The sequence below is a fragment of the Leiobunum rupestre genome, chromosome 1, assembly GCF_980474605.1.
Source record: "Leiobunum rupestre chromosome 1, qqLeiRupe1.1.hap1, whole genome shotgun sequence".
In the NCBI taxonomy this organism is placed as follows: Eukaryota; Metazoa; Arthropoda; class Arachnida; order Opiliones; family Sclerosomatidae; genus Leiobunum; species Leiobunum rupestre.
In genome coordinates this window covers 98,112,845-98,118,702 of record NC_143384.1, presented here as the reverse complement: position 1 = coordinate 98,118,702, position 5,858 = coordinate 98,112,845, and positions in this window count along the sequence as shown.

Sequence of the window (5,858 nt, the reverse complement as noted above, 5' to 3'; positions counted from 1 at the left end):
TTAAAATTATAATTTTAATCGGAAGAGAAAATTAAAGTGTAACCCGGGGCCCTGATTACGGGGAGTCTCTGCGACCCCGATTGGTGCACTGCCATAGATAGGGATAGTTATTAGTATCATTATTCCGATTTTCGTAGGAGAAGCTGATTACCACTGAAAACTGGATTTTTTTTAAATAATTTTTATTTCTACAAAACTCGAGCGTGTCGTGTGTACGTCCAAGAATGTATATTTATTTACACTTAGCGAGAGTAACAATGAGCACCGACATTCAATATACAATATCCATTCTTTACCTAAATGTTTTTTTTTGGTTTTGAAAATGGTACAAAAAAACTTTTTCCTTGCTCTTCATAAAACGCGAGTCATTTTTACAGCTCCCATTAACACATCTTTTAATTTTTCCCATTGTTAAACGTATCTGGGATTAACAGCATTTTCAAGACAATAGCAAAAGGCTAGAGCTCGCCTAAATAACACTCGGCTCCGCCATTTTGTTGGTTTACATCGACTTTCCTTTTAACCGAGAAATTTTGTTTCAGTACTGCCAGATTTTGGGACAAGTAAGGCGATAATAAAAAACATGGGCGACTCCATTCGGTGACTCGTCCTGTATATTGAAGAGGCGTGTAGTGATCCCCAGCCACGATTGGGGGAAGTCAAACACGTCACCCGCTTTCGTTTCAATCGCGTCGAAAGACGTCAGTTGTAGGGAACCAATGAGAGACGGGGTTGATTTGATTGGCATATAAGGGGACGCAGGGGAGGAGCTTACTGTTCGAGCGTGAGGTGGAGAGCCGGAGAAATGGTGAACATGGTTTTTCTTAGTAAGTAGGAATAAATAGATGAAAATGTTCGTTACGTTAACTTTTTAATAACGGATAATTATTCTTATTGATACGTTGATCTACTACTACATTTCGAAAGGACACGAGAGAAATTATAAAATTTTATTTTCGTGTTTTACTGGTTGAGGAAGTGTGCATTCGATCCCGGCGTGATTTCTCCGAGACGTGATTTTTTTTAATTAATATTAGTTAACTGAAATAAAATGTAAATTTAAACGGCCTTGCTATTTTTTAATGAAAGAAGCGTGCCTAAAGCTTACCTTAATTTTGTAATAAATTTTTAATTTCAGGTATTTCGGAGATTTACCCAAATTTCTTTTAAAATGGATTTTCTTACATCACTTTTTTTTAATTTTTAAAGATTTAATACCTCTTTCTTTGCTGTCTAACTGATTAATACTTTGGTTGATTGATAACATAAAAACAATGTGAATTAATTTTAATTAAATTAATTAATTCATTTTAGTTAACTATCGTTAAGTTGTTGTTCTTATACAAAATATTTTGTACCTTTTCTTAAATTCGAATTATTATTATATTGTAATTATATTAACATTATTTTTTAATTATATTAACACTATTTTGGAATTATATTAACATTATTTTGTAATTATATTAAAATTATAGTGTAATAACATTAACATTGTATTGTAATTACATGAACATTGTATTGTAATTACATTAACCTTATAATGTAATTACATTAACATTGTATTGTAATTATATTAACATTGTATTGTATTTACATTAACATTGTATTGTAATTACATTACCATTATAGTGTAATTACATTAACATTGTATTGTAATGACATTAACATTGTATTGTAATGACATTAACATTGTATTGTAATTACATTAACATTGCATTGTAATTACATTAACATTGTATTGTAATTATATTAATTGTCATATTGTAATTATATTAATTGTCATATTGTAATTATATTAATTGTCATATTGTAATTATATTGTCATATTGTAATTATATTAATTGTCATATTTTAATTACAATAATTGTCATATTGTAATTATATTGTCATATTGTAATTATATTAATTGTCATATTTTAATTACAATAATTGTCATATTGTAATTATATTAATTGTCATATTGTAATTATATTAATTGTCATATTGTAATTATATTAATTGTCATATTGTAATTATATTAATTGTCATATTGTAATTATATTGTCATATTGTAATTATATTAATTGTCATATTTTAATTACAATAATTGTCATATTGTAATTATATTGTCATATTGTAATTATATTAATTGTCATATTTTAATTACAATAATTGTCATATTGTAATTATATTAATTGTCATATTGTAATTATATTAATTGTCATATTGTAATTATATTAATTGTCATATTGTAATTATATTAATTGTCATATTGTAATTATATTAATTGTCATATTGTAATTATATTAATTGTCATATTGTAATTATACTAAATTATTTAAATTAATACCGTTTAAAAACAAAATTATACACTTTAAATCAAACAACCCTATTTAAAATAATTATTTATTTCTATTGCCTAAATAATTAAAATTAACTTTACTTTAAACGTCTCTTAATTTTAACACCGTCCTGCTTTAATATACGTTTTAATTTAATTCTATTTATTGGTTTACATTCCCGTAAAATTAAAAATTACTTTAACAATAAAGATAAGAAAAAATTTAAATCGATTCAGTCAAAGGCAATAGAAAATAAATTTATTACAAAGCCTGTAAGAATTAGTACGAATCTGTTGGAATAATATTTATATAGGCGTTTATCATCATGGATATCATATATAAGAGTCTATTTTAACGTATGAAATTAAAATAATGACAGCACCGTTAAAGGGAGGGGTTTTCGAAGTTATTATTAAAGATAAACTAAAAAATAAAAAAGCTGTCTCTAAATTCGACTGGCCAAGGGCGATATTGCTTCTTATTTTGAAAATGGATATTTTTAGCCTAGCTCTATATTTTAACGGGTATCCCACTTATAGAAAAATCAACGAACTAAACGTTTCATTTAGGAATTTTTACAGATTATTTTCCTTATCGGATATTATAAATATTTGAATAAAAATAATAACTATATTCAGCAGAAAATAATTGAAAAATAAATACAGCTTTCGTCAAATATCGACAAACAAACACACCTAAGCTAAAAAGTGTTATGGCTGATTTATGGGGAAAGTTAATGGATAATAATTTAATTAAGTTTTAATAGATGGCGTTGCTATATTCGTTTCGCAAAACCTCAAAGAGATACTTTACAAATCGTGTTGCATAATTACCGGATTTCAATACTGTCAAAATACATTTTTACAAGGCTGTCTGTTGTGAATTGAAGTCAACACGAATTTCACTAATATAGGTTTGACAATCGTGGCCATTTTGCATAGTGACGGCATGTAACATTACAGAAAGTCGTTTACCTGAGAATGATAATGATATAGTCACTCTTTTCAATTTTCTAAAGTAAAACGTTTGGATCTTCATCCTTAAGCCGAATTATTGTCCATTTTCTAAAATCCTGTACAAAATTTGGATAAAAATCGAAAGTTCAAACTTTTGCCAAAATCATGTACAAAGTTTGGGTAAAATTCAGATATTTGCCAAAATCCTGAACCTAATTTGGATAATAATCCTAACATTTGCCAAAATCCTGTACAAAGTTTGGATAAAAATCTTAACACATACCAAAAAGCTATATCAAATTTGGATAAAAATCGAGACATTTACTAAATTCCTGAATAACATTTTCGTAAAAATTCAGACATTTGCCAAAATCCTGTAGAAAATTTGGATAAAAATCGAAACATTTTCCAAATTCCGGAACCAATGTTTTCTAAAAGTTCAGACTTTTGCCAAAATTATGTAAAAAATTTGGGTAAAGTTAAGATATTTGCTAAAATTCTGAACCAAATTTGTAAAAAATCCTAACATTTGACAAAATCCTCTACAAAATTTCGATAAAAATCTTAACACATGGAAAAAAGCTGTATCAAATTAAGATAAAAATCGAGACATTTACCAAATTCCTGCATGAATAACATTTTAGTAAAAATTCAGACATTTGCCAAAATCCTGTAGAAAATTTTGATAAAAATCCACAAATATGAAATCCAAGATTTTTCCTTTATATAAAAAATCTTGAAAAAAATCCGAATTTGCAACCCCCTTGAATAATAAACACTATTTCATTATAGCGACCATAGATTTTTCGATATTAAGATAAAGATTTTAGTACCCTATATTTTTCCTAAATTTTATTTTTTAAAGTGCCGATAATATTATACTCGGGTAACGTAGTAATTCTTCAAATATTTAAAAACAATTTTTTTTTGTTTCGAATTAATTGTCCACTTCCTAGTCATAAAACAAACGAAATTGAGGCTTCTTCGTAGAAGAATTCAAAGAATTTTAACGTGGTTTACAACATGGAATTAAGTTCTTTTTTTTCACGAAGGATTTTGGAAGCTCGTGTTTTTTACGACAGTGACCAAACATGGTCGGTGGCGGGAAGGGTGTTAAAACGCTGTCCCAGTGACTTCATACCAAGATAACACACGTCGATTTACTCTCACATTCTTGAACTTTCAAGTCGTCCACAATTCTTTTTGCCAAAACCTTTCCCAAGTTGCTTTTTATTTTCTCGAAATGTTACAAGAGGATTAACGGGGGAAGCTGTTCGTAGGAGGGCTTATGCTGGTGGCTAGTTGCCACGTCCGTCCGTTGAGTTATCTCCTCACTGGTTAAATAAGTTTTCCACTTTTCTCCCGAGCTCTTCGGTTTCCCCATCCATAAAAACTTGTTGAGGTGAACGGTAATAGTGAGTGTAGGGACCAGATGTATACGTACATTTTTAGTCAAGATATTGTCAAGATATTTCGAAAATCTAATTTAATAAAAATTGAATTCAATTTAATCCCGATGATATTAAGAAAAATAAATATAATTTAATCAAATTGATCTCAAGAATCGAAGCAAATATAATTTAATCAATATGATATGAAGATCTCAAACAAATATAATGTAATCAAGATATTTAAAAAAATTATATAGATGATATCAAGAAATTAAAAAATAATTTAATCTAGATATGAAATCAAGATTTAAAAAAAAATTAATCTAGATAATATCAAGTTATCTAAAAATCTCCAAAAATATAATTTAATCGAGATATATCTAAAAATCTCCAGAAATCTAATTTTATCGAGATATACCTAATAAATCCCTAGAAATCTAATTTAATCAAGATACCTCTGAAAAATCAAATTTAATCAAGATACCTCTAAAAAATCTAATTTAATCAAGATATATCTAAAAATTCTAATTTAATCAAGATATATCTAAAAAATCTAATTTAATCAATGCATAAATATATCTAAAAAATCTAATTTAATCAATACATAAATATATCTAAAGAATCTAATTTAATCAATACATAAATATATCTAAAGAATCTAATTTAATCAATACATAAATATATCTAAAAAATCTAATTTAATCAATACATAAATATATCTAAAAAATCTAATTTAATCAATACATAAATATATCTAAAAAATCTAATTTAATCAATACATAAATATATCTAAAAAATCTAATTTAATCAATACATAAATATATCTAAAAAATATAATTTAATCAATACATAAATATATCTAAAAAATATAATTTAATCAATACATAAATATATCTAAAGAATCTAATTTAATCAATACATAAATATATCTAAAGAATCTAATTTAATCAATACATAAATATATCTAAAAAATCTAATTTAATCAATACATAAATATATCTAAAAAATCTAATTTAATCAATACATAAATATATCTAAAAAATCTAATTTAATCAATACATAAATATATCTAAAAAATCTAATTTAATCAATACATAAATATATCTAAAAAATCTAATTTAATCAATACATAAATATATCTAAAAAATCTAATTTAATCAATACATAAATATATCTAAAAAATCTAATTT